The sequence below is a fragment of the Urocitellus parryii genome, chromosome 2, assembly GCF_045843805.1.
Source record: "Urocitellus parryii isolate mUroPar1 chromosome 2, mUroPar1.hap1, whole genome shotgun sequence".
Taxonomy (NCBI): domain Eukaryota; kingdom Metazoa; phylum Chordata; class Mammalia; order Rodentia; family Sciuridae; genus Urocitellus; species Urocitellus parryii.
In genome coordinates this window covers 122,591,809-122,603,974 of record NC_135532.1, presented here as the reverse complement: position 1 = coordinate 122,603,974, position 12,166 = coordinate 122,591,809, and positions in this window count along the sequence as shown.

Below are 12,166 nucleotides of genomic sequence, written 5' to 3'. Positions count from 1 at the left end.
TGTACAAGAACATACAGCTCAATCTTTCACAGCAGGTTCCTTACTATAGACACCACCAGGGATGTGGGATAATGAGGAAAAGGGGAAGAAAAAGTCTGAGAGAGAGATTTTCATCTATCTGAACAGTGTTGGGTACAAACAGTGACTGAGAAACATGCTTGAGCCGGATGGACCTCGGGAAAATTAAGTCTCAAACAGGAAGTGATTGGAATACATAGGGAAGAGTTTTAAATAATCAGATGAGCAGTAATGATGACTCAAGGAAGGAAGAAAATACGTTATTTTAAAATGGTTCTACTTTGCATATATCTGATACAAAACTATTGAATTTGTTTATATATAATTGTACACACATACATATATAATTGCATACGTATGTATCTATATTGCACTATTACATTCAAAGTCTCTTTTCCCAAAACTAAACTTTCATTTTCTAAACTATAGGACACAATTTGAGGAAGCTGTACAACTCATTTTCAGCTGTGTCAAATTTGATCACCAGTGTTTTCCCATGAAATAAGTACCTTCCACCTAATAACCCTGGTCAACTCATGGTTCCAGTTTTCTCATGTGTAAAATTAGGAAGTTGGCTAATGGCTTCATTCTCTTCCAACTCAATAATTTAATGACAAGGTAGAGAGTTCCTCTCAGGTCTTTGCTTAGACTCAGATGCATAATTAAAGCACCTAAGAAATATGGGAAAGAAGATTATTCCAAAATTTAGAAATGTCCAAACATTTGCTATTTCTCTTCAAGGTGTTTGTGAAGCAGCTGTTCCATAAATTGATCTAGATGTTCCTATCCATCTTTTTTTTGATCCAGGATTAATATTCATAAATCAGAAAAGATGAATGAGCCTTCACCAATAAGCCTCTTAAATAAAAGAACTAAACTACAGAAAGTCATTAACCAGCTCTCTCGATGGAATGAAATGTCTGTTAAAGCAAGTTTTATTCCTTACATAGGATTTTCTTCCTATAAGTTTTAAATTTCCCTCTGGAAATATACATGGTATTATTTACTTTGGTTAATAAAGATTTCCTAGAATTAATAGCATTTCCAGTATTAGCAAATTTGAAAACTGTATAAGTCCCCAGAGCAGCTCCCTTTTAAGTCTTTAAAATCAGGAAATTCTAAGTCTCTTTTAAATCTCACAGAATGTGATTCCTGATGATTTACTATAAATCCCAATGCAGCTAGGAAGTGTTAATGCATTTTGTTCGATAAGAAGTTTTTATGAATGCTCAGCTATCATGTTTTCCAATATATGATTCTGTTCACATCCACTATAGGGTTCCGAGGAGTGGCAGGCATTGGCAATATTGTAAAGTGTTCTTGAAGCAATAGAAAAGAGAAAAAAAAAAGTCATAATTTTCTATGGGGATAATTTCTATGCCACACTGACACTTTTAAATGTTTTCAATAGTGTTGATTTATTGGAAAGCTTAGAAAGGTAGTGCTTAGAACCAGCTTTTCCCATAAAATCTCAGTGACAGAGAATAACTTTTACATCTTTCAAACTGTCCATTGTGAAAGATTTTTTCATTACGATGAAGGTGTTTAGAGGTTTTTGATTTAATGTAGAATGATAACTCCCTTGAGTCCCAGACTTCTGGAAAGAACAAACAATGAAACGCACCCGTCCCCGGAGTGAGCTCTATAATGGAATATGTTTGGCTATCCATGGCAACAAAATACTGTTCTGACTTGCTGCAGTTCTGCAATGTGAAATTCTGATTCTCATAAATTAAAATTTATTTATAAACACATTGCTTTGACCTTGGGTTTTCAAAAACAACAGAAGCCGTGTATCAGCTTTATTCATCCTGTTGTTGAGGTTAATTTGAGCAGTTTTCTCTTTAATTCTTGGAATGAGCCAACACAAAGCCACCTGGAAACTTAACATTCTGTAAGATACTTTGATAAACTAACCTTGAAGTTCTGGTCATGTTTTAAGAACATGAAGTGCTAAGTGAAAAGTGTATGCTAAGTAGGACAGGATATCTTAGATATAGGTCTTTTAATAAGTAATTTGATTTTTTCCAGTTAAATTGAGGTCTTACACAAATTAAAAATACCAGTTTATAATGATTTTTCTATCACCCTAACATCCTCTTCTTTTAATACAGTCTTCTAGGCCCCCTTGCCTTACCACCTATTCCCAAGGCCCTTTTTAAAAAAAAAAAAAATGTGGTACTAGGGATTGAACCCAGTACCCCACATATTCTAGGCAAATGTTCTACCACTGAGCCACAACCCCAGGCCCCAACACCCTTTTTAAGGAAGTAAGTAGATCTGGACTAGAGTGGCCAGCCATGCAGGTTTGTCCTAGATTGAGTGGCTCCTGTGGTGCCAGATTTTCAGGGTTAAGACCAAGAGGAAAAAACAAAGAAGTTGGTTAGCCTGCAGAGATTTCCTAACTTTAGTGAGCCTTGGAATTACATGAAGGGATGTTAAAACTCAAATTTATGGACCCCAGCTCCAGAGGTCTTATTCAGAAGATCTGAGGTAAGCATAAGAATTTGCATTTCTTACAAATTCACAGATGATATTAATACTGCTTTTCCAAAAGCTACTCTTTGGAGAAGCACCTGACATTCAGCACTCTCCAGGCCATAAACTGATCAGCTCAAGGATGCACAGTTGAGCCAAAATGACCTTAGAATGTCTCTCAAGAGAATTTGACACTGGGCTCAAGTTATTATATCAATTACTTTAGTCATTAAAGGTGTCTACATTTTTGACATGAGATGCATAGAGAAATGAATTGTCATGGTTCTGGTTTCTACTTTCCATCCTTCAGTGAAATAGCTGTACTTCTAGTTCCATGAGATCTTTCATTGTCTTCTGATGAATTACTGTTTTAACTTCAGATACTTTAAGTGGCTTATATTATATGAGCCAACAGATCCTTAATTAAGATTAAAATACTCTAACTAATGACACACAACACACTGAGAAAACAACCTAAGTTCAATAAAATAGTGTTACTTTTACAAAATTTTAAACTGTCACAGAAATTCTTATCATTCATATCATGAAAGAACTTGAAAAATTGATACATTTCATATATTAATGCTTCAACTAAAGAAAAAGTCTGTAAGAAAAAAAGAGAACAGGAAAAATTGCCGACTCAGGTTAGTTAAGGATGTCCAAAGAAGACAATTTATCACAATGGCTGGATCCACTGGGATCTCCTGAGACTTAGAATTTTTAAGCAAATGATAGATTAGACTAAGTGAGTTTTCATTCCATGGAATTTTGTCAGCAAATCCCATAGAGAAAATGAAAATGTTCTGAGGTTTGAAGTGATTATTAATTAAATTTATTCTTAAATGATATATAAAAACAGAAATTAACACATATTACTGGGGTACCATGTAATGTTTTAATACATATATACATCAGGTAATGCTTAAATCAGAGAAAACTTATTTATCTCCTCAAACATTAATCATTAAAAACTCAAAAGCCTTTCTAAAAGCTTTTTGAGATATATAGTCATTTATAGTCACCCTGTTGTGCATTAGCACATCAGAATGTTATGTTTTATTGATCAGAAATTATACGGGCTTTATCTTTTTACTAACTTATTTATTTTTGCAAAGCTAGGGATTAAACCCTGAGCCTCAGGCATGCTAGGCATGTTCTCTTGCTTTGGCCTACACCCAGCCCCAGAAACGTGTTTAAAGTCTATTGGAGAGAACTGTGGGAGAGCAGTGCACAGCCTGGGTCATTACTCCACTTGTCTCTAGTAACAACAAAATTACCATTCTGTTTTTAAAGACTCTTAAGGAAGACAATTTGAAAATCTGCCCCACTAAAGCTGTTCTAACAGTTCACAGAATTAACCTTCTGGAAATGCCTTCATCACTTTTCTACATCTTTATTGTCCGTTTTAGTTTGTTTCCTTTAACCTAGGATCAGGAGCTCTGAGTGGCAAAAAACATGCTCTTAAAAGCCGTTGTTAATTTGTTTTTTTATTTTATTTGATCTTTCATTCTTGAAGTCTTCTGAAACTACTGTGTGTGTTGTGTTGTTCAGTCCAAATCTACCAGTTTTGGGACTTTTGATTTATTAAATAATCTATTCTCCTAAATACAATTCTTCTGTTAGGGGCATATTCAATATTTTTCTAAAATTCCTCTTCTTGAGCATGACCACTGGTTCATCTCTTTCAAACCATTTTTCCTATTATAACTAAATGGGTTATACCCACTTTAGACTATCTGAGTGATTCTGAATCCCACTTCTGTCATCTAACAGGCCGCCTACCATCTCCTCATTCACACGCCTGAATCATTTAAAAACATAACAAATATGTTTTCTTTTCCTTCTTTCAGATAAACATAATTTTTAAAAGTTTTGGACTTAGAATTGCTTCCTAAAATTTTTACTCGTGACCCACACACAACTCAGGATACCAGAACTCACAGATATAAACACAGTGTTTGTTATCAGATGCACTTACAGTGTAGAGAATGATTACACTGCTTCCCCATTTAAACTATACCCTCTGCTATAACCCTTTTTCTCCCTTTTAGCAGTATTTATCAGAGTAATCCTCATCTGGTTTCATTACATCCTCGTTAGTACGTGTCTTTTATCTCCTTGCTGCCAAATCAAGAGTAAAGGTTCTTTTTGTTTTATGATCCCTGTGGGCAAATGTCATTCTTGGCTGAACACATCCAGTGCCCATAAGGTTCTAATAGTTGAAGTGCTTAAAGCACCTGCCATCCATCAAGGTTTATGATGCGGTTACCATAGCTACCAAAACCCTATGCATTCCTGATCACATGGGATCTCTTTGTGAGAGAGAAAAAGAAAGAGAGGGAGGGGAGTTCTGCCAGGAATTATTCACGTGAATTTAGGTCCAATTAAACAATTAAAATCAGGCAAGGAATGGTTTAAAATGTAAATAAAGCACAACAATAAACTCAGAGCCACCAAGATAAGCTGAGACCAAATCAAACCCACACTGGCTTGAAATAGATGGACAGAAATGAGAGCATCTCCTTTATGCCGCATCATGTCAGCAGATGGCAAGGCGTACAATTTTCAAGACTTCCTTGGAGATAGCCTTTGGAAAAAAGTACTGGAGTACATAACTTTTAATCAAAAGTTACTGTGGAAGCCTTTTTTCTTTCCCCAAAGAAAGTTTGCTTTTAAATAACAATACTAGAGTTGTATTTTATACCGAACCTTTCATCCAAAGAAGCACATAATGCTCTATAAACGTATTAATCTTCACAACCTTCCTGTAAAGCACAGGGGTAGCAAACTCCCCAGATGCGCATATTGAATTTTTAAAAAGCAGTTTAAGTTGAATCAATAGTCTATTCAGAAAGGAAGGTTAAAAAGGTAGGCCTTGCACTGTGTCTTAATAATCAAAGTCCACTAGGAATTTATTAGGCTGTGACAAAAGGAAAAGAAAGGAAAAAAATAAGCTTTTGTACATTGCCTATGTGGCTTATACTGAATGCTACCTTCCGTATTTTCAATAGCATTGGGAGGTAGAGCCTAATTTAATATTACTCACTTCAGCGTGTTGCTATGTCAGTTTGCAAATAGAAGCTGAATACTACTCAATCCAAAAATGACTTCCAAGTTGGAAAACTCAAAAGAATTTATGGTTTCACTATGCTATTGTTTTAAAAACTTTTTATTAAAATTTGGGTCAAATTAAAAAAATGTTAAACATTCTGATACATAGTTAGGCAATATATGTTAGGACTCATTAACATATTCATCCTCTTTTTCTCAGTAATTCCACTTCTGGGGATTATTTCTATCGCTAGGAAAGAATGAAAAATTCAAATGAGATTTATGATATATTTTACAGCATTAGCTATAGGCAGAAAATTGGAAATATTTTTAAGACTAAACAAAAAGATTAAATATTATAAAAGCAGTAAGCTTTCATTTACCATTTACTGCACATCTCCTATGTTCCAGGCATAATAAATATGAAAACAGGACACACCTTTGTAAATGTTATTTCTGACATAGAGGGCTTCATAGCCAACTGTGGGGAGAAAGACATGAATATGCACAAAATTTTAAATACCTGTAGAAGGGGATAGGGCATGCATGGTAATGTGGAGAGTCACAAAGGAAAAAAGTATTCAAATTTACAGTAGGGAAATTGAACACCAGAAAAGTTTCCATAAGGTTGACCTTTAACTGCAATCTTAAAATTTGAGTAGTAGTTGGCAAATAGATTGAAGATCACAAATACTAGTGAAAAGGAAGGCCAGAGTAGTGGGAGCCAGATGTACTCAGGCTAACAACATCATAAGGCTCAGTCAAGGCAATGGCTTTGGAAAGGAGAAGAGGATGAAGGAGGTTCTCACAGCACTTGGACTTGCTGATGAAGGGGATGCAGTGGGTGAAATAAAGGAGCAAAAAGCATTCCCAAAATTCTGATTTTGGAACAAGGATAGCGAACAAGAGAATCCAAGAAAAAACAAAGCAGAAAAATGAGAGAATAGTGGCATTTAAACACAAAGAGTTGAAATTACCTGAAGAGCAACTAAGGAATCTTGTAGCTAATGGAAAGTTGAGTCTGAAGTTTGTGGACACACAGGTTGTGGCAGCCATCACTGGAGTGTAAAATTTGAGAACAGACATAAGGACAGAGCCCTGGAAGACACAAGCACACTAACGCAAGCAGAGGAAGAGTAACCATTAAAAAGAGAGAGAGAGAGAGAGAGAGAGGTCATGGTAAGAAACCAATGGATTTAACCACCCTGTCAGTGCTGCCATTTTTCAGAGCAGTTATATAGACAGAAGTCTAAATAGAATTGTTTCTAAAATGAGGAAAGATTAACTCCAAAGAGAAGGAAAAAGTCAGTATTTGGAGAAGGGCATAGGATTAGAAAATATGTTTAAGATGAGACAGACTAGTTCATACTTTCAGAGAACAGAGAATGAAGTAATTGAGAGAAAAAGATTACAATTATCAAAGAGAAAATGGAAAGATGCTGAAATGATGCAGGCTTTTCTAAGCTTTTAACAAATGACATGCTTTTGTGGGGACCAAAAATTCAGGTTATACTTTGAAAAAATGGTTTAAGTTTCTTGGTGTGGCAAATCTTAGGTTTGCTTCAGAGCTCCACATGTTGGAAAATGGGATTCATTAGAGAATGAGTCCCTCACCTGCCTTCTATTGGTGAACTGCTCTTCCCAATTGCTCTCCTGCCGCATACCTTCAAGTCTGCCTTACTCATAAAGCTGGAAAACTCTGCTTCCAAAAGAGTATTAGAAGGAAATGTCAAGTATTCACATCTGTCAAGGAGCAGCAGTTCTTGGTAAAGAGTCTTTCTGAAAAGAAAGAACCATCCCCCTAGCAAAGTACCAAAGTTGCACTAAGAACCTCCAAAGAAGGGGCACTTGGATGGTCCCTCCAATCTCAAAAAAAAAAAAAAAAAAAAAAAAAAAAAAAAAAAAAAAAAAAACAGCTTTCTCCAGCAGTGGGTAAGAGCAGTCCCTGGACACGAAAGCTGCAGTGTCTTGGCCCCCTGAAAAGCCCCCTCATTAAGAATCATTCTGTAAAAAATGCAACAAACACAGAATCCCACCCAAGCTCTCAGAGAATAAGCTCTCTGGAACAGCAAAAAGTTTCCAGGAAAGATGGTAGATATAACTGTTAGACAGCACTGGACCCAAAAGGCCATGTTAATTCCTTGGCTCAATGTAGCAGTCAACCAGAGAGACGATGTGCATCCTTCACCCCTGCTGCATTGTGATGCACAGGACCAAATGGAGCGCTATCTGCAAAAGGCATATGGTAAATGCTACACTCTTCAGGATTTCTGGGAGCCAGATTCACCCAAAGTACCTCAAGCAAGGCACTTCCCAAATCTCACCTCCCTCAACCAGAAGGCCTGGAAAATGCACTGTCTCTGAAGGAACTCAACATGAAAGAGCTGGACAGGGATATCCAGGTTGATTTTGGCAGACATTCCTCTGTGGAAGATGCCTAGGCCAACAGTTCACTTGAAGTGTAGTGGGAACAGAATCCTCCCAAAGACTAGAAGTTGTGGGAAGGAGTCAGCACCCAGGAGAACAGGGACTACCACATACCTGTGCTAGAATGACTTGTAGGGGAGAGAGAGGTTCCAGCAAGATTTATTCTCCATTGAAATTTCACCCTAGCTGGTGTCTGGTTAAGTGTCTCACAGAAAGAAGTTGTCATATCCAAAACCAGCCCTAGACTGTAAACCTCTAAATAGTACTAATCACAGTCCCAGGTGTTTTGTGTCAGTCAAGCTTTTTAACTTTCAGGAAGCAGTGCACACTGGGAAATGTAGTTTCCCCCTCTCCCTTGGCATTAAAGTGGTCATAGGTATATTTTTTGGGTGACAAGTTGGGGGGCAGGTGCCATGTTACCCAAGTTGGTCTCAAACTCCAGGCCTCCAGAGGTCTCCTGCCTCAGCCTCCCAAGTAGCTGGGAGGTACCCAGCATGTCTCATTTTATGCCTCTCATTCTCAAGTAATTAACAGCATCCTTCCACTTTCAAAAGTGACCTGCTTGGATACTGAATTGTATGATCACATTGCATACTCTGCTTTTGACTCATCGTCTGCATTCAGCTGGTCAAGGTATCACCTACCAGACTTGACATCACACTTGACGTGAGCTAAATGAAAAGCAAAATATATAAAATTGCTTATATATCCTCATGTCAATTTTATGAAACAAAACTATTTACTAAAGAAAAAATTTGAATGGAATTATAGGGAAAGATTAACCATGGGTGATTTTGAAGAAGTCAATTTTTATGTTACATTTTTCAGTTTTGATCAAATTTTCCAGAATAAGCATGAATTGATTTTATAATAACTTTTTAAAGTTTTTAAAAAGAACAAAGCTGAAAAGAAAAAGAAAAATTGTGAAAAAAAAAAGACAGGAAGAAAAAGAAAAAAAGAGGGAGGGAGGAAGGGAAACTTCATATACATACACTGAAACATGGAATCAAACCCCCTCAGCACAGAGCACCTGGTACAGGCCAGGATACAGTTGTAGCACTGTGCAGGTGATATGTTTGATACTATTTTATATATAAAAAACTTTATTTATAGTTGAGCTCTAAAAACATAAAAAATAAAATATGAAAATATAATGTCTAAAAGAAAACTGCTGCCTCCTCACAAGTTAGGATATTTACCACCTCAGATATGTGTGCCTTTCATTTGGGGTGCTATTAAACAGTGTGAATGTAAACACCTCACTGTGGGAAAGAACAGACAGAACTTCTGTTGTTTAAAAAAAGAAAATTTTGGACAGTGTAACATTTGCAGACTGAAGACACTATTGACTATGAACTTTATCTGAAATAAAATGTGATGCTCATGAATAAAAGAAATAATAAAAATTATCTGGAGTTTGGCATTTGTTCTACTTAGAAACTTTTTGAAATCTGCCAATATGTTCGTGCAGTTGACATTTTTCAAACCAAGAAAATTAGGAGTCATTGATCTAGCCATATCATTACATATTGATCAGCATGTTCTATGCCAGAGGTTTCTGATTCTCTCTCCCTTTCCCTCTCCCTTCTCCCCACCCTCTTTTATAAATTCTTTGACAGAAACATGGCCACACCAAGTAGTCATTCCCCTGGTAGCCTTCACTGTTGAGCTTATAAATAGACAAAGTATCTCCAGCAAAATGCAGCCAAAACAAGGCTTCTTATATGTGGTGGAGCCAACTGCAGCTCCATTGCACTACTGGGTTATAAAAATGTATTTCATTTTTATTATTTAGCACTGCAGTACAATAGAAACTTGGAGCTACAATCAGCATCATTTAATTTTCCTTGAGCACATTTAAAATTGGAATACAAAACTCACATTCTACTTAATATTTCACTATTTGCTTGGACCATTTTCATTTCTTCTTTAGGAAAGGAAAAAAGTAAAGTTATATATTTCAATAATTACAACAATATCTTTAAAAGTGAAATCACCAAAACAAAGCTGTTTATTGTTCTATTCAGTATTTTAAGTCTGTGCGGCTTTCTTGATCGATAGGGACATGCTTTTTTCTATTAAGTACTGGACTTGCATATACTTTTCTAATCAACTCAGCCATGTAGTCAGCCCTAAGTGGGAAAAATACTGAAGAACTATACATATATTTACTGTATGACTGCTACAGATAGAGAACAACTGTGGTTGAAACTGAATTATTTAGAATATATTTGGTTTAAAACAAGTCTAGAGAATATTTGTTTACAACCAGAATACTTTTTAAATTTATCTGACTATTTAAAGAAATCCTCCACAAAGAATGCCCTGATGTTATGCATTTTAATAAATGTTGCAGTACAAATTTATTAGAAATTTCAATTCCATGGTGGAGCCTTCTCTGAGCTTCTTCAAATTGATATTTAAAAACACAAGAAAATCATGTTCTTGGGACCTGGACAGAATTTCAACTCACAGTCGGAAGGCTTATAATGAAACGAATAATAAAATCTGGTTCAGAATCCAGTACCCTTAATACAAAACATGGTTGGTCTAAGCAATCGATAAGAAATAGAAATCCTTTCCACCTGAATGCTAGAACTTTGCCTACATCCAAGAACTGAAAAGAATTTACATCTTAATAACTATACTGACTTATATTCTCCAAGAAATAATGTACTAAATTCTCAACATAGAAAAGAATTTTAGATTTGATTATTAATAAGATGTATTGGGAAGGGGAGAGAATACAAAGCTAGTTTAAATAAATGAAGAACCCAATAATTTTTTTCTTACTATATAGAAGCTTGGTATTGTAGCAACCAATTTTTTAGAAGAATGTCTAAGCTAGATTCTCCCTCCAAAATCCTGACATCAAGAAGGAAATGTTTTAATTCAATTCTATATATATATATGTATATACCTTTTTAAAAGTTTTTTATTTGTAGAGGGACACAATACATTTTATTTATTTATCTTTATGTGGTGCTGAGTACTGAACCCAGTGCCTCACACATGCCAGGCAAGTGCTGTACCACTGAGCCACAACCTTTTATAAGTGCATGTTTGAGCAATGTCTTTTACAAATTGAAGCAATAAAAGTAAATGATTATAATTTATTCTGGAAAGGATTTACATTCTTTATTTTAAAGGAAATTTACACTATATTGTAAGCAACTCGGAAAGTTTTTAAAGTGTAAAGGAAGAAAATATTCTCTAATCTTATCACACCAAGTAAACTAAATTTTTAAAAATTAAGTAATTATCTTTTCAAACTTTTTTCTGTATACATTTAAATGAGACAATATGATACTTGTTTTCTTTTTTTCCACTAAATTATAGATAATGGTCAAGAGCACAGATCCATGGTATAGTGCTCCATTGTGTAGATATACTATTTAATTAGTCCTTTATTGCTAGATAAATAGGTTATTTCCCTTTTTTAAAATAAGTTATTGTGGGATTTTTACAGATATGTCCATTTATTTTCTTGGAATAAACTCCCAAAGTAAGCACTAAATATAATAAAGTATGTAAATACCTCATTACAGAACTTGGTATATAGCAAGAGCTCAGTAAAGTTAACCAGAGTCATAGCTGAGATTGCTAGAGAAAATAAATTGTGTATTTTGTTAATCATTTTCACTGGACATTTATAAAATTGAATCAATTCATACATACTCTCAGTGTATAAAATTCTATTTTCTCATGACTCTGCCTAATTTTTTAATACTTGATAATTGTGGTAAATGTAACCATTGCTCACCAATATCTCCAATTCTTCTCTTCTTTCACGTATAAAGAGGATTATACTTTTCCACTCTCTTGAAGTCTAACCTGATGACTGGCTTTGGCCAGTAAGTAGAAATGACCTCGGTCCAGCTGCAGATGTGGCTCAGTGGTAGAGCATAGACTTAGCATGCATGAGGCCTTAGGTTCCATTCCCAGCACCAACAAAAAAAAGGGGGGGGGTGGGGGGAGTGAATGGAGAGAGAAAGAAACTGACATATGTCATTCCAGATAGGAAAAGTTAAGAGCTGGTCACACCTTGGTCCTCCCCCACCACACTGCCTAAGGAAGTAGAATCTCCTGGATGATGCTTCTACAAAATGATAGATTTACTGTTTTGCAGGTTAGAGAACCACTGATCTGAAGAGTCCTTCAGACTCTTGCAGAGGAGGACTACAGACTAAGA